The sequence below is a fragment of the Furipterus horrens genome, unplaced genomic scaffold (assembly GCF_987537825.1).
Source record: "Furipterus horrens unplaced genomic scaffold, mFurHor1.1.pri manual_scaffold_10, whole genome shotgun sequence".
Classification (NCBI taxonomy): Eukaryota; Metazoa; Chordata; class Mammalia; order Chiroptera; family Furipteridae; genus Furipterus; species Furipterus horrens.
Window position 1 is genome coordinate 85,094,535 of NW_028327180.1, and position 18,355 is coordinate 85,112,889.

At 45.0% G+C, this 18,355-nt stretch overlaps 1 protein-coding gene and 1 pseudogene across 3 annotated transcripts in view; both read left to right on the forward strand.

The window, feature by feature from the left end:
* GRIA1 (glutamate ionotropic receptor AMPA type subunit 1) overlaps nt 1–18,355 on the forward strand; it is a 281,186-nt gene that overhangs the window by 109,271 nt on the left and 153,560 nt on the right. The gene's annotated exons all lie outside the window — the stretch shown is intronic.
* Nucleotides 1,573–18,355, forward strand: part of LOC150000897 (N6-Methyl-AMP deaminase pseudogene) — a 29,741-nt pseudogene continuing 12,958 nt past the window's right edge.

Below are 18,355 nucleotides of genomic sequence, written 5' to 3' on the forward strand. Positions count from 1 at the left end.
TGGATTTACAGTTATTATCACTAACAATTTAGGTAATTCTTATGCTTTGGGTGATATTTTTCAAACCTGATTCTAGAGTGTCAGTAGCCATCAATTTTATAAAACTGCTGGTCAGAATTCTAGGACAGGAGCTCCAGGAGTATGCCTGGTTCACTGTTGTAGTCACAGCATGCGAAACAGGGCCAAGCTCATAGTAAGTGCTCAATAAATGTGTGTTCAATGACTTCATGGAAAATGTACATCAGCAATCCATCAGTAGGTACATACTGAATATCTGTTATTATGTCTGGGTAGTTCAAGACACAAAGAGAACACAAGAAAAATGAGTCAGATTCCTTTCATGGAGAAGCCAGAATCTAGGTGGATCTAGTAACACCTACTACTATCAGTAAAAGCCACCGTTATTGGGGATTGGCTTTGTATAGGTCCTGTGCTATGTCTCTTAATTCATTATTAGGTCATTTTTATACTTGCAACAACCTTAAAATGATGGCATTACTGCTAATATTCATTTCCAGATGTAGAAACTGAGGTTTACAGATGGTAAAATAAAATTTTTTTAAGTCATAAGGCCAGGAAGTGGTGGAGCCAGGATTTGAATTCAGCACTGTTTGACTCTGGAACCAGCTATGCCAAATGTATTCACTCCATTATGCTGAGGTCACCATCTATGGGTGAGAGGAATGTTGGGGCTATAAGAGTTTGCAGTATTAAAGGGTAGGGGCAAGGACAGAAGGAGCAATGCAAGTAAAGCTACTCAACCTTTCCAGGTGAGCATATGCCTACCAGGGTCTGAAATATTCCCATTCTTCACCTGCCACAACCGTATTTGGTGTTTAGGTCCTAGAATCAGCGACACTTCCTCCTGAAAGTTTTGTATGACCAGGTTAGCTATGCCCTCCTTTATGCTCCCTTTGGAGCCTTTTCTGACTCCTAATCATAATCCTTCTTGCCCCGCATTCTAATTGCCTGTGTTCCTCCAGGATATTTTATCCTAGCACAGTACCCGGCATATAGTATGCCATTTAATAAATATTTATAGAATGAATGACTTTTAGATAGAAATCTTCACCAGATGAATTAAACTAATACACAACAGGATTCAAAAGGAGAGCATCTGTGGGCATTAATGGAAGCTTCAGGGTAAAGGACCTCTGAAAAATTGAGTTGGGGAGGATGAACACAGTGCCACATGGCTCGGACATAGTAGTCACTATGGATGAGTGGCACACCATGCACAGTTCCAGAACCACCAACGAAGCAGAGGTCTGTGCACATAACTGCAGGCGGCAGGGAATTCTCGCTCAGGGACCTGCTGTCATTGGCGCTCTGTGTTGCCCCTCCCCCGCGCCCCCCCCACCCTGATGCTCGCGGGATTCTCAGCCCAAGATTATGGTCTGCCACCATGGTAAAGCTGAGCCCAGAGCTACAAATACAGCTAATCTTATCAAAACGTGCAGAAGTCAAGTAATCTGAAGAAAATTCACCACCACAAAACTTCCTGACCAAAATACATGGTATTCATATCAAGAATAAAAGTGTTTGGAGAAAACCTTTTTATTCTGCTAAATTATGATAGAGGCAGAACAATAGCCATGGAAGGCAACCTTTTACTCAGAATAACCTGAAGTGGATTTTCATGGCCATTCGAATGGACCGATTGGTTCTAATACCATGAAATGAAAAGCCAAAAAGCCAGGTCTTAAAATCCATGATTGCATGACTGATTAGCAAAGTAAAGAAAAGAACTTTAGAGGAATGTTTCCAGTTATTTCAAATTACTCATCAGCTTACTACTGGCCCTGAAGATACTGTAATGGTTACAAAAGATGTCATTAAAAAATCCAAAGATGATGGTGTTAAGTCCTTGGAACTTGACAAGGAAGCTTCTGAACAAGGAGCAGACCCAAAAGAAAAAATGCTACAGGAATGACCCAAAGGACATATGTATAATCTGTACCTGAGGGTATGAAGCAGTCCAAAAAAGGAAACTTCGACATTGTTATTATGTATGTGACAGCAACAGACAGAAGAGATGGCTCTTCCATAGCCAAGAAGACTGTTAAATTTACTGAAGGGTTCTTCCTTTCTACTGAGGATGTGGTCTTTAGCCTTGACCTCAGTGGAGACCCTACCACAGGCCGTGCAAAAGACTTCTTGGAACCTCTTTTAGGAGCTAAAATGCAGGTCTGAAGTTGGCTCTGAATTTTTAAGAGATTACAAACAAAATTTTTTTTTTAAATTTAAAAAACACAAGGACTCCTACACCTGCTTTCTGAAAGAATCAGACATGGGACATTTCTCAACTCCTCTAGTGGGAGGACATGGTCAGGCAATACCAGATACCACTCAACAAGGCTTAGGGCTTCGGGTTTTCCAGACAACCCTCTGTTCCTACTTCCCTCAGCTTGTAGGTGGCAACCCATATGTAAAGTAGTACTGTTCTAAAGATATAAATATTATTTTTAAAATTTTAAATAAAAATTAAAAATAAAGTTTAGTTGGGGGCCATATACTCATTAAGATTCCTGTCTCTGGATTTTGGGACTGACTGTGAGAACCTAAACAAGTTATTTGTTCTCTCTGAGTCTCAACTTTCTCACCTATACCTTGAAATGATAAAATCTGTATTGTTGGGAAGTCAAAATGAGGTAGTACATGACAAAGTCAGCAGCACACTCTGTTCTTTATAATATACGCAAGTACTTTTCGTCGCCATTGCTGCTGTTGCTGTTTGTCTAGTATTACTATTGGGGACAGTTGGAAGAATAAGGCATTTCAGGCAGAAGAACACTTCTGAGTAAAAGCACAGATATATGAAAAAATGTCCTGCTCTTGGGCATAAAGACGATTCATGGCATTGACCAGAAAGCCTGTGGATATTTAATGCTGAGAGATACCTCTGAGCCAAGGAATCAAATACTCAAAAACTTAGAGGTGTGGTGAAATTGTGCTCCATTCCCGTTTTTAAAAGCTAAACATCAAAATGACTAGTCCAGTGTGCGTCTGAGTCCAGGATGTGCAACTTTTCTGCTAAACATACAGGTGAGGCTCTGCAGGGGCTGCCATTTTGTTCTCAGGAAGTAGGTGAATCAGCCTTTGGTCCCCTGGGAACGTGGGCTGCTGACACTCACTCTTTCTAGGGAAGAGTAGCGTGTCATTAGCCAACTTTTTTATTTGGAAGTATGACACCAGTGTTGCCTCTGTTTCTAGCATCTAGTCTTTTCCTAAGGTTTACTGAGCAGAAGCATGAAAGGTGTGATTTTGTTGCTGCGACCGGGATCAGGGAGAGTGGGTGTGTAGGTCCCTTAATTGGTCTCCTTGCCTTTGAGTGAGCCACTTGCTTTCAGTCCATAACACCTTACAAAAGTAGCCAAATAAAGTATACTTAGGGGTAGGCCATCTCTACTCCTGTAAAGGAGGAAAGAGGAAGGACATCTCTAAAATCAGAGAAGGAAAACTCTGACTCCAAAAAACCTCCGCTGCCTCGCGGCATACCTCTTCAGGGGAAGGGCTAAGGGAGTAAACCCCGACAGAAAATCCGGAGCCAGAGTCCCTAAGGCGGTTTGACATTGTAGTCAACACCGGCAACTCCTGCGGCGCACCTGAAGCCAAGCTGTATTGACTTCGTCTTTCCCTTGGACCCTTCAGCTGCGAAGAGAGGGGGGGTCTGCTGCATGGGCAACAGCAGACCCTCCATATCACCCTGCCCAGGCTCTGTAGCTTCAGTTTCACTGGAGAGGACACTCCAGCGTCATCGCAAGATGTCGACTCAACACGGGAGGAGACAGATACCGGTTATAAGCTCATCCGATTGGCGAAGGAAACGAGCGTCAGGGGTCTCCTCTGACGGTGGGAGAGGTCATCGCACCTCACTGGACAGCTACCGCCCACCTCAAGCTGGGCAGCCCCAGCCAATTAGGTGCCGTCTCGCCATGGCTCGCCTGCCCCACTGGGTGCGTGGGGATCAGAGAGGCGCCTCTCGAAAAGTGGGCCACAAAACACTCGCACCAGTAAATTCCAAGCAAACAACAAGAAAGAAGCCTCCAGCTCTTCGTCTCGCTAGCTGGAACATCAGGACCATGTGCCCCGGATTTACTGCAGACCTTCCGTGGATCAATGGTGCCAGGAAAACCGCTGTCATCGATAGGGAACTGGCACGACTAAACATCGACATTGCGGCTCTACAGGAGACCCGGTTGGCCGACAACGGAACTATCAGAGAAACCAACTATACCTTCTACTGGCAAGGGAAGTCTCCGGACCAACCAAGACAGCACGGTGTTGGGTTTGCTGTGAAGAACACGCTTGTTAACTCCATAGAGCCACCCACAGGAGGCACAGAGAGATTACTTACCCTCCGATTGTCAACAACTTTCGGCCCAGTCAGCATTCTTAGCGCGTACGCCCCAACCCTCTGCGCCACCATCGAAGAGAAAGAACAGTTCTACCATGCACTGGACGAAGCGTTATCCAAGATCCCCAGAAGTAATGCTCTCTATCTCCTTGGAGACTTCAACGCAAGAGTAGGAGCCGACCACATGGCCTGGCCCACCTGCCTCGGAAACTTTGGGAGAGGAAAGATCAATGAGAATGGTCAGCGACTGCTTGAGCTTTCGTGTCACCACGGCCTGTGCGTGACAAACACATTCTTCAAGTGCAAAGAGATCCACCAGGTGTCATGGAGGCACCCCCGCTCCCGCCATTGGCACCAGCTTGACCTCGTCATCACCAGAAGAACGGATATTGGCAGCACCCTCCTCACCCGCAGCTACCACAGTGCAGACTGCGACACGGACCATGCCCTCGTGGTAAGCAAGGTGCGCATAATGCCGAAGAGGTTGCACCACTCCAAGATGAAGGGTTGCCCACGCATCAACACCAGTTGTGCCAGCAACCCAGTTAAGACCCAGCAATTCATCAACAAGATGGAAGATGCACTCGGCGAGGGAGTGGCGGCAGATGACATTATCGAATCCAATTGGCCACGTCTCCGCGACGCCATATACAACTCCGCCATTATTGCTTACGGGAAGAAAGAGCGGAAGAACGCTGACTGGTACGAGGCTCACTGGGAAGAAATGGAACCCGTGATTGAGGCTAAGAGGAAGGCCCTACTGGCTTACAAGGCCACGCCCACTCCCAGTACACTTCAAGCTCTACGGGCTGCCAGGAACAAAGTCCAGAAGACCGCCCGCCACTGTGCCAACACCTATTGGCTAAACCTGTGCAGAAGCATTCAGGAAGCCGCCGATATAGGCAACGCACGAGGAATGTATGAGGGTATCAAGAAGGCAACAGGCCCAATCCCCTCCAAGATCGCCCCCCTTAAGTCCAAGACAGGTGAGGTCATCACTGACCAGGAACAGCAAATGCGGCGGTGGACTGAGCACTACCTCGAGCTGTACGCAACGAAGAACACCGTAACAGACACTGCTCTTAACGCCATCCCAGAACTACCAGTCATGGAGGAGCTAGACACCCCACCTACTGCGGCAGAGCTCGGCAAAGCCATCGACCGCCTTGCTTGCGGGAAAGCACCAGGAAGCGACGGAATCCCTCCAGAAATCCTAAAGAGCGGGAAACCAGTCCTGCTACAGCCGCTCCACCATCTACTCTGTCGCTGCTGGAAGGAGGGTTACATCCCTCAGGATATGAGAGATGCCAACATTATCACCATGTACAAGAACAAAGGAGACCGCAGCGACTGCAACAACTACCGGGGCATCTCTCTCCTCAGTGTCGTCGGCAAAGTTTTCGCCCGGGTCGCTCTTGCCCGCCTGCAGACCCTTGCTTCCCGCGTCTACCCAGAGTCCCAGTGTGGCTTCAGAGCTGGCCGATCAACAGTGGACATGATCTTCTCCCTACGCCAGCTGCAGGAGAAGTGTCACGAGCAGCATAAACCACTCTACCTCGCCTTTATCGACCTCACGAAGGCGTTTGATCTGGTCAGTCGAAGCGGTCTCTTCAGCTTGCTACGGAAGATTGTCTGTCCACCACATCTGCTTGCTGTGGTCATGTCCTTTCACGACAACATGCACAGCACGGTGTCCTACAACGGCGCAACCTCTGAGGCCTTCCCAGTCAGCAGCGGAGTAAAGCAGGGCTGCGTCCTCGCGCCTACGCTGTTCGGAATCTTCTTCTCCATGCTCCTCCAATACACCTTTAAGGACTGCAGCGAGGGTGTCTTCATTCACACCAGATCCGATGGCAAGCTCTACAACCTGGCCCGTCTACGAGCCAAGACCAAAGTCAAAGAGGTGCTCATCCGTGAGATGCTCTTCGCCGATGACGCAGCTTTGACATCACACTCCGAAGAGGGACTCCAGCAGCTAGTCACTTGCCTTTCCCACGCATGCAAGGAGTTCGGACTAGCCATCAGCCTGACGAAGACGAACGTTATGGCTCAAGGCACGGGGACTCCCCCATGCATCACCATCGACGGGTACACCCTGGAGGTTGTCAACGACTTCACTTACCTCGGGTCCACCATCTCGAGTTCTCTGTCAGTCGACCTGGAGGTCAACCGGAGAATCGCCAGGGCAGCCACAGTTATGGCCAGACTGAACCGGCGAGCGTGGAACAATTCCAGCCTCACTGAGAAAACCAGACTGCGCATCTACCAAGCCTGCGTACTCAGCACTCTCCTCTATGGCAGCGGGACGTGGACTACCTACGCAAGGCACGAAAGGAAACTCAACAGCTTCCACATGAGGTGCCTGCGACGCGTCCTGCATGTCGCCTGGCAGGATAAGGTCCCCAACACCGAGGTGCTGAAGCGAGCCAATATGAGCAGTTTGCATGCAGTTCTTAGCGAGAGATGCCTCAGGTGGCTCGGCCATGTCAAAAGAATGGATGCAGGCCGTATCCCCAAAGACCTCCTCTACGGCGAGCTAGCAGAAGGCCAGAGGATGACAGGGCCCCAAAACTGCGGTTCAAAGACATCTGCAAAAAGGACATGACACAATGCTCCATCAATCTCAACACATGGGAAGTTCAAGCAGACGACCGCCTAGCCTGGAGGCTCGCGGTCAGGCAAGGTACGTCACGTGCAGAGGCTGCGCGCAACGAGGAGGCGGCCCAGAAAAGATCGAGGCGGAAGCAGCGTCAACAGCAGCAACAACGGCCATCTGCCTTCACCTGTAACAAGTGCGGCAGGGATTGTCACTCCCGAGTCGGACTGCACAGCCATTCTCGGCGGTGCAGATAGACACTCAGGAAGCTACGCCATCGTCTCTCGAGACGGATGGCTGCCGACGACGAGGGGTAGGCCATTCCTCTCATCTCATACCAACAGTGGGTCTCCATGGCCAACTGAAACTGCATATCCTTCTCTTTACGTCTGTTATTTGAGGTGACCTTCCTTTCTATCTTTTTCCCTTTAAGCCCTGCCGATTCACCCTGATGCTGCCCCCTAAACAGCTGGCAGCACTACCCACCTACCCCTCCCGCCCGTCACACGCACACTATGTTTTGGGCTTCTGATTTTCATCAAACTGTCTCTTAAACTTAGAATGGCCATGTTCTATTATATAATTATCAAAAAAGTCTAGATTTGTGTTGGCTGGATGAAGCAACAACTTGGAAGTAACATAGGATTATTTGCTTTCTGGTGTATTTGTTTTCTTCCCAAAGATAACCATTTGGTTTGAAATTTGGCTTGATTTTGTCACTTTAGAAAGGGTGAAAGTGGATGGACTAGAAATCTCTGTGGGGTTAGGATAAAGGGGTTGGTAGGTAGACTCTAGGGTTTAAACTTCCTAATTAAGACTATTACACCCCATGGGATAGTTTGCATTTTATCTTATGTACATTCGCATTTCACCAGCTTTCAGACTGTAAACAAGCTTAAAATTTTGGAGAACGTCAAGTATATAAATGCAGAATAAAATGTTTTCTAAGACAGATGAAAGAATTACATCACTCTTGCACCCTGTGAGTATGTTGACTATAAAGCTGTATAAATGTGACCTAAGTAATTTAGCAGGCTTTGCCATTAAATTTGGTCATTGGTCAATAACAACAGATGCCAGATAGGAAAAACAGCAGGTGAGAGTAGATTGGAGGAGTGCACAATGGTTGCTGACAGAGAGAGGCATGACAGCTGACAAGAAAGGAAGGCTCAGGAGAGACTATAGACTATAGACTCACCAAGTATGAAGATGTCTGAGAACCAAAACAACCGAACAAAAAAATAAAACACCCTATCTCAGGAGTCCTTAAAGGAGTCATCCTCTACACTAATGCTCATAATTATTCATCAGCAACCAGAGAGCATATGCCTTCTACGCATCAGGTTCCATTCCAAGAAATTAAGGAGAATAGAGACAAGTATAAAATACAGTGCCTAGATCCACAAGTATTTACCATCTGTGACACTACCACACTGGCCATGGTGAAGTTGTATGCATTATGCTCTTTTTGCAAAAGCAGGGCCATGTATAGAATTAGGCAATTTTTCTCTTCAAAGTACTTAAAATTATTTAGTCACAAGAGAAATCTGTTTCCAAAGGAAATGCTATTTCCTGACAATGCTAATAATGGCAGCATTTCAGAATAATGGCCTCATAAAGTTCACTCAGCTGTCTCTCTGTGCTGACTTAGATAACATACAGCCATGACCTCACTTAGGCCACAAGCAGATGGTAATAGCTTGATAAAACTATACTCAGAAATGTAGTTTGGTTTAAACTGTTTTCCCTCCTTACTAATAACCTCTTTAAGAAAAGGAAATGTCTCATTCAAGGTGTTTACCTTTCCCAGATTCTTCAGGAATAGGACTATTGGAACTATGGGTCATTAGACAAAATGAGAGTTGAATCCAGAAATAGATAAATCAGGAACCTGCTAACTCAACTTGTATCCAAGTCATTTGAACATTTTGGTTATTTTATTTCGCCAAGCCAGTCATGTTGAATCAAGGAATCTGAAGATCTTACTCACTTTCAAAAGGCTGATTTAGGGCACTGTTCCTGCGAGCAAGACCTCCGGTATAAAGGTGTTTCAAGGAGTCCCAAAAGATGGCCATTGTGTCTGCTGAGAGAGAGGAAGGGTAATCAGGTAGTGACGTGGCCCATGGTACTGGGGACAAAGATAGATTGCTGCTCATCTAACATGGAAAGTGTAGGTGAGGGTGAGTGAGCATCATCGGAGCCTCATCAAGGCAACAGCCAGGACCAGAGCAGCCACTTATTGAAAATGGAAAAAGGCATGTGTATCTTTATCTCACTATTCACAAAATTTCTTTTAGGGGAAAAAAATGAGAGTAGGAAGAAATTAAGAGTGGGAAAATGCTTCTATCATTGTTTGGTCTTTCTGGGTCTTCATACCTGAGGCAGGACAGGACAAACATGGCGAGAACATTGAATTAGGAGCCAGGAAATGAAGTTCAAGGGCAGGCTCTGCAGCTGACTGTTTGAACTCACTGTTGACCTGGAGGACATGCCCCTGTTCCAGAGCATCAATGTCTTGCCTATCATATAACAGAATTAGATGAAGCCTCTGTGTTTTTTTCCATTTCTTGCATTCTAGAGTTCCAATGATAAACTAAAACAAGGATCATGTTTTTTAATGTTTAAAACACAATAAAATGTATGCAGTGAAATGACCTATAAATTCTGCTTAACTTTAAATGTGAATTAGATGCAAATACATAACAAAATATTCAGGTGAAAATCATTACCCTGTGTAGATTAGGAAGTATAATGTGGTTCCTTTGTAGTGTGAAGAACGAATCTTGCACAAGCTAAAATAAGCATTGAAAAATGTAGGGAGAACTAGATACTACTGTGGTCTAAGCTTTCTTCCCTTTAGTGAAACTCTTTCTTTTCTATTTTTGTAGCCATGCTTAGAGAGGGGACAAACATCCCTGAGATTCTACATGGGACAATGGCATAAGCACTTAAAGCAACATCAGATCACCTGAGCACAGTTTAAACAATGGCATTGTTATGACGTCTATAATGACATAGATATATACATTCTAGAGTACTTGTATGTATGTGGCTACTGGTTACCCTGAGATAGTAACTACCTGTCCTGAGAGAAACAAAAATGTATTCACTTGTTACACATGAATTGAGCTAGGAAAAATAGCCCGGGAGAACTTGTACTTATTGGGTACTACAACTTGTGTTAGCGCTTGACATAATTTTCTTTCATTTAGACTAAAAGAACCCTATCAGAATACAGTTTTTAAACATCATTTGATTTTCTGATTCCTATCTATAAAGCAGTGAAAGTGAATCTTGGAAGGGTTAAGTAAGGTCTTACAGCCAGTAAGTGGGATAAGTTAAGAGTGAAAGGTTTCCTGACTCCAAGTCCTAGTTCCCACTCTTAATTTTGCTCTTATTTGGCTGTGGTATCTGAATTAAATTGCTCAGGTTCTTGAATTTCAATTCATTCATCTGTTAAAAATCACAAAAACCAGCCAAATAACCCAAAAAGTGAATATACTGCTGCTGCTCTGGCTCCATGATTTGTGGTTGGTCTTCACAGGGCCACTGTTAATTCATTCGGAATGGTGCCTTCCATAGTCACAAAGCACAATGGCCTTGGACTCTAGGAGGTCCGTGTACACCTTAAAACTTTACGTAAGTTGTATTATGTATTTATACATCTATATTGTTTAAGAGTCCAAAGCTTTCCTGAGGCCCTCGATGGAATCTGTATTCCCGAACGTCTAAGAACCTTCCAATTAGTGGGACTCTTTATGATGTCTTCCAGCTCAAAGCATCTGCAACAATTTGAAATAAATTAAGGTTTAGTACATGAAGAGAGCTCAAAGGTAGAACTGGCACTTGCATCAGAAACTATGTGGTGTCGTGGAAAGAGACCTGGCAATGAATTGAGGATTCTGGGTCCTGGTTTACTCTGCCATGTCATTCAAAGAGAGATGCTAATTCTTGCCTGCCTTCCCTAAAGCAGTTTTTATAAGAATCAAATGTGATAACATAGATGAAAGCACTCGGGAAAAATATGAAGTATCCTGCAAAAGTATGGTATGAACTGTGAGATATTAAAGTATCAAGAAATTTCACTAGTTGTCAACTGAGAAAGAAGGAAAAATTGCAAGGTCCATCAGCAAAATTTAGAAACCTTGCTTTTTCATCCTTCAGCAAGGTCCTGCAGCAGATACTTAAACATGTCAATTTTCTTGACTTTAATGAGAATTAGTTGCAAGTACAGTTTGCAGGATTCACATGGAGATCATCACCAGCCTGGGAGGTGATAAACGGGACTCATGGTACCTTCCCTAGGCAAGAGGGTCCTTTCTTATCTCCTTTATTCTGTTAGAGGTTCTCAAAGAATGGTCCAAGACCAGCAGCATGAAACCCGTTAGAAATGTAAATTACCAAGCCCCACCCCATTGAATCAGAAATTCTGGGGGTGGGCCCAGCAGTCTGCATTTAACAGCACTCCCAGGCTAATACTTTGGCCATGGGTACTCAAAAGAGAATTCTGGGGCTTCATTAACCTGGAAGAGTACCTAGTATGTATGGGTCCCTGCAAGGCTGCTGTCAGCAAAGGTTGCGCTAATGGTCACCAGTGTTAGCAAACATGGTAGGTGTGACCAAGAACATGCTTAAATAGGCCTCTTATGTATATGACCCCCTATTAGGTTTTATGAGAAAGGACGATACAGCTCTATTTCAAGGAATGCAACTCTTAAAATTTAGAAAATAACAGATAGCTTTGGCATCCTTGGCAGCTGGAGAATAATAGCAATCCAAAATTAAACCATACATATGTAAAAGTTAGCTCCATAGTAAGGTTTCTTCTCTGAAACTCAAAATGATGGAACATAACAATAAATATGAAAATAACCATGTTTATTGAGCACTTATCATATGCTTAGCACTGTTTTAAGAGATTTTTATGTGTTGGTGGTGCTATTTATTTTAGCTGTATTTCAGAGCCCAGCAAAGAGCCCATGCCCTTTGCTGCCCACAGGAGCTCACACACCAACCAGAGAAAATTAAAAGAAATGAGCCCATTAATTCTCCAGTGAGAAGGAGTGTGAAGAGCAAGTTCGGGGTGTTTGTAGAGGCCTAGGTGAGGTACCAATCTTCAGTCTTATGTAAATAGATGTTTCTGAAAGGAGGAAATGCCTAAATTTAGACTTCTGAAGGATGAGAGGACTGGTCATTTTTGAGTGGGGAAATCTGAGATTTAGGGCACTTGGACAACTGTACTCCAGGTCACATATCAAGTAAGTGGTAGTGTTGGGATTTGAATTTAGGTCGGGCCAATTCCAAAACCCTTGCTTTTAACCGTTATGGTGAGGCCAGAAAATTGGTGTTATCAAGTCTGTCAATCCTGATAAATTGGTAGTGGCTTCCAGGAATGCTGATGAGGAGGACTCTAGGACTTGACTGGGCTCAATTGGAAAGAATGCCATGATCAATTAGTTAAGTCTGCCTGGGGTGCAAGAAGGGAGTATATGTGTCACGCATTTGCTGACCTTGCAAAACATAGCACAAAAGGGAGAGACCTGCAGGGCTGTTCCTTACTCAGGTTGTCCCTGACTTCAAGGAAAGTATAGCTCAACAGAATCAGCAGACACTTATTATATGTTACTAGGTGGTAGTAAGTGACAGCTCGGGATGCTGTGAGCTGATGGGGCATTCAGTGAGAAAGGGAATAAAGTTTTCTTTAAAAAGTGAAGACACTGATTAAGTGTTAAAATGAAAAAACAAACAGCAAAAAAGCACAATCAATCTTATAAACCCATTAAACTTCAAAATGTATAGGCCAATTCAGTTTTCACTTTTGCTTCTGTTACTTCCATCAATATGGAAGGCGTGGATAGGACAGAAAAATGGCACTGTTTGCTAGGAATGGGATCCATATGTGTCATGACAGCTCCATCATGCCCAGGGGGAACTTGAATTTAGAAATGCCACCCAAAAAGTATGCACTCAGTATAGCTAATAGCTCATCTGTGGAGTAGTTTGGAAACTGATGTAAATCAGAGGGATTGAGAAGGTGGATCTCAAACAAAGACATAATAAGTTAGTGCCAAATTTGATTTACTTGTGGTTTATGGTGTCTGTAAGATGGGTGTGTGAGCTCTTTGAAAGCTTATCAAGTATTGTTTCCACAGTATATTAAACTAATGTGTGAATCGAAACAATAATAATAAAATAACAACAGCAGCAACAACCACCACCAAACTGGTCCTAACAATCAGAAGGCCACAAATGGGTACCTCAAGTCAGTCAATAGTTGGAAATTACTTTGAAATAAATTTCCTTTGCAAAAAGCTTTTTTTTTTCTCCCTGTCTCACCTTCACTTTTAACTGTTATAAGTACTTTTTATCTTTGACATTAACATTTTTTAAAAAATGACTCAGGCATTGGAAACACAGATCAAAAGAAGAAGATGACCACCCCCAGAGTCCCCAGGGCAGAGCGGCCTGCCATCTGGGCACCTTTCCTCAAGAAGGCTGTTTTATGGATGATCATCTCTCATTAAGCATGGCTTGGCAAGCAATGTGCCCCGTTTTCAGAGGCTCTCTTTGTGGTTAAGGGCAGCCTTGGAGCCATCGTCTGAACAAGCAGTCCCCCACCCAGGAAAGCCCCACCCACAGCCCTGAGAAAGCAGCTTCTCCCGTCACCCCCAAGGCATTTACATTGGAGATGATGGATGGGGAAGCTATCACCTTAAGATTTACCTTATCTTACTTTGGAAGACAGCTTTTGGCAGTACCAGGAATCAAAGCCTTTCTCTGGTCAAGTCATGCTGACCGGCATAGAATTCTCTCTGATTTATTTTACATTTTAAACATTATCTGAGCCCTCAACACGAGGAAGAAACATGACAGTAGCTGGTGGAAAAGAGGCTCTGGAGGCACAGGCTAACCAGGACCTGACCTTTCCTCATCCCCACCTGACCAGACAATCACAGGGAGAACAAGAAGTGGTGACTCTGTATAGGGGCTCAGTATCTCGGTATCTTCTGTACAAATACCGATATGAAGGAAGTGTTCTGGAGCCCAAGATTTGAGGACTCCAGTTTAGAGTAAGTGTTAAAAGGAAAACAGGAAAGAAAACCACTCAAAGGTTTGCATTTAATACATCCAGGACCCAAAAGCTTCTCCTGTGCAGAGCTCCTGGTCCATTCATGCAGCACAGAAATACCAAGTCAGTTCAGAAAAAACTGCCTGTTGGCTGTGTAATTTATTCATGTCCTTCATCCCTGGTAGGCGGCTGGATATATGTTCCTAATACAGCTCTATTCTTTGAGCAATATTGTTGCTGAAGCTTAGCTGTGTGCTGTCATTGGTCCCATTCTTGTCTCTTTACTTCAGGGACACGGGCTGTTTTCTCCTTCATTCCGTGGAGAGAGAAAGTGCCCAGTATTTGGGTGGAGCCCAGGGTTGCTGATAGTGTTGAGATCTGGTTTCCATTCCTGCTTCTGCTACCATGTGGCATGACTTTAGACAAGTATCTGTCCCTCCCTCAGCAGCCCAATTATCCAGCATCAGGGCAGAATGGCTGATCTCTAAGGAGGCTTCCACGAGGATTTAGTGGGAACTAGAGTCCTGGGTTCACTTGAATTCAGTGTAACCAGCACTTGCTGGCTGCCTTCCTCTTTGGCATCAAGCTCAATACTGGGCACTGCTGGGGATGAGCTTATACCAGAGCTCTCTCGGAGGCCACAGCACTCCCAGGCAAGGGGGGAGGGGGGCAAGAAAAACAAGTTTACAGATACCTCCAGCGCACAGCAGAGCATACTGTGTGCTGTGAGCAAAGTACAAATGATTACAGGGTCCAAAAGAGGCAGAAATTGTATCTATTTATGAAAAGTCAGAATAACAATTTACGGCATTTCAGATGAGCCTTGGCAGAAAGAGAATTCAGACAGCAGCGTTGTTTCTATAGCAACATTTACTGAGCCTGTCTTTTGTTGCCAGCCATTGTTCTGAGCACTTCACACATAATAGCTCATCTTTTGAGATTAAGACTATGATTATTCCCTATTCTGCATCTGAAGAAACTGAGGCACAGACTCAGCAACAGGTTCAGGCTCATACCACAAGCAGGTGACAAGTGCCAGGATGCAAACCCAGGCAGCCTGGTGCCCAGGCCCAGAATCAGTCTGGAGGTTCTACTGACTCTCACATATGGAAAGTCTCTGAATCTGGAGACTGGAGGAAAAGACCTTACTACACAGATGAGTTTTGTGGCCCTGGGCAAGACCTTCCACGTCTCTGATCTTCCAGTTTCTTCTTTGAAATAGCAGTAACAAGTACTTGCCTCAGTGGGTTGTTATGATTCAGCAAAATGGCAGGTATAAAAATATTTTTAAATGATACAAAGTCCTACATAATTTTAAATAATAGAGGAAAGCAGAAGGAACAGCATGGACAAAAGTAGGGAGGCGGTACAGTGCAAGGCATAGTAGGCACATAATTAGGGCAGAATGACTGTCTACTTTGCTCCATGAGTACATGCTCCTTGGTGGGTTGGATTAGAGTCTCTTCCCAACCATTGCACCTTGGGTGGTGGTTTCCACCCAAGGTCTTGTTTCATTTCTTCTCTACTGGCTCTGCTAGGTCTTGACTCTGCTCTCTCAGTATGGAGAATAATACATCTAGCCTCTTTTCCTTATGCTTTGTACTGCTGAAACTCACCCCAGAATGCCAGTGCAATTCTCACCGGCATTTGAGTTCAAGGGCAGCATTTGAAGAAAAGGACTAGACCCTTAAACCTCATTACTAATATAGAAACTGACACATTAGTTTTAGCAGAATTAGTTCACATAGGAGTAATGCTAAGGGACAGTTAGAATGGAGTGGAAACTTGTCGGCATACAGAGATAGACTCATCTCAGCACTGTCTGTGTACCAAGATGTGTTACGGTTGTCTTCTCAATACTAGGCAAAGCAGCATCTTCAGATGATGCCCAGGTTACCATAGGGACTGGTGGGAAAGCCGAAATGCTACACAAAGGTTACATCCAAGAAAAGGACAGTAGCTCAAGGGATACTCAGGAGGAGACACACTGGACTGGAGTCAGAAAACCTGAGTTAGAGCCCGAGCTTGGCTGATTTTTAAAGGGTTGACCCTTGAAATGTTATTTCCCCTCTCTGAGATTGTTTTCTGTAAAATGGCACAATTGATAAAGATGCTCTCTAAAGCCTAAAAACATGCAAGTTATTTTTAAGCAGAAACTCAACGACAGCTATTCTTAGGCTCCCAGCTAGAAGCTACATGTGAATTTGCATTTCCTACTGACTGCAGAGGTGAAATTTTCAGCTGCATGTTGCTCTTATGTTTCTTAGTAGCTAGATGATGTGTTTACAAAACACAACCACAACCACAACCACAACCCAACAACGCAGTAACAGCAAGTGTTACAGCAAGCAACAGACCCAATAGTAGCTAGGAAGTATGCTAAGAACACACTTTAAATGCATTTAATTCTCAGAGCAGCTCCTCAGGGTGGGTTCTTTATGGTTTCTCTGTAATACATCGGAGGAAGGAAAGGTTTTAGAGTGACTAATTAACTTACCCCAGGGACAAAGTGCGGAATTTAGCCCCATTTGTCCACCACCAAATCCTGTGCTCCAAACCACTCAGCCATCCAGCAAGGAGTGAACACAGGCACATGAAACTAAGTGTCCCAGGAGGCCCTTGAAGCCTCCCTCCCTTGAAAAATGGCCTCTAAAGACTTTTTAAATTGGAATCAAAGCCTCCCTGCCTCCAGGAAAAGGGAAGTCATTAACTCCAGAGTAAGACAAGCAATCCTTTTCCTAAAGTGATGACACACCGCGGACAGACCTCCATTGGAGGAGAGAGGACCACAAGGACAATAGTGACATGAGAAAAGGTCAGCTGTCCCACCTCTTCAGTTACCAGGGAAATTCCACAGAGGAGTCCCTGACCCCTGCCTGACATTGTTCAATGACCCTGACCATGAAAGGGTTCAAGGAAAAGTACATCAGAGGAGTGTCGCAGTCCATAGATTAGACAGAAGGGAGAACCCAGCTGTGTGTGCGCCAGCTTTAGTTAGGAAGCATCTGTTCCCAAAGCACTAGTAAAATTCAGGTACACAGATTCCTAAGACAGCGCCTGTCCTTAAGGGTAGGGCTCACTGTATAAGATGGGAAATGAGTCTAGGCATGGCCAGCATTCATGAAGGATGCTAAGTGCCATAATGAAAGTCTAAACAACTTGCTTTGGGTGTAGAGTGGAGGGAGGCTCGGCTCAATTAACTCCAACACAAGGCAGGTAGTGCTAAGTGTGCTAATGGGAGTCAAAGCTAAGAGCTCTGGGAGCCCAGAGAGGTTTGGATTGATTCTAACTAAGGCTCTCACAGAAGCGGTGGCATCTGAGTGGGATCTTGAAGGATCGGACCAAGTGGAGAAGGGCTGTGATGAAATTCTCCTATCGTAGGAGAATTAGCGTTAAGAGGAAGCCAGTTTGCCTGTTTGCTTTGCTGAGGGCTACAAGGACGAAGTTGAGGTTCAGACTGACCTGGTTTTGACTCCCAGAGCTGCCGTGTCTGTGTGACCTTGAACCTTGATATCTTTGTCTGTAAATGGAGACTCTAGTACCTTCTCCATGGGATTGCTGTGGGAAATAAAGAAATTAATGCCTGTGTTTAGCAATGCCAGTGTTTAGTAAATGCTCAGTAAGTGATAGCTTTTACTATCTGTACTATCACTACAGTTGTGAACATTATGAGCTCCTCTGGGTAACATCTGAGGCTAACCAGCCTCTGTAGGATATCAGACAACTTAAAAAATTAAGTGCAGCTACATATTCATTCACATTTGTCCCCACCGCCTCTGTATTTCCTCTCCCCAGACCCTTGTGCAACCAGCGCCTTTGCCCGCTCTTGAGCCTCAGTTTTGCGTTTTGGGTTTTGTATTCTTTTGATACTCTTGTTCGTACAATAGGCCAGATTATTATTTTGTGTTCTACTCTCTTATTGGCGCAGCAAGGGCCTACACTGGAGGGTGGGCCCTTCCAGGTCTTGTCAGGTCCAGCAGCAAATGCACAAGAGCCATCAGTCTGCTCCACAGCCCCGCTTTGCTCTGTCTCCTATTCATCACTCCGCTGCTGAAAATCATTAGAGAATGTTGGAGCTGCAGGGAACTGCAGTCGAATCTCTTGTTTCACCAGTGAAAACGGTGAGGCCCAGGCAGGAAGAACTCTCTCAGGTGCCAGCAGGGAGGCAGGCAGGTGGGCCTGTGCTCTGGGTCCCAAGGGCCGGTGAAACACAGGCCAGCGCGTCCTGGATGGCTTCCCATGACCTTTCTGCCTTTGCTCTGAGACTTCGGTTCTTTTGAGATCCAAGATGCACTTCCTCCCCTCTCTGCTTCCACCCCGCCCCCCAGCCCTG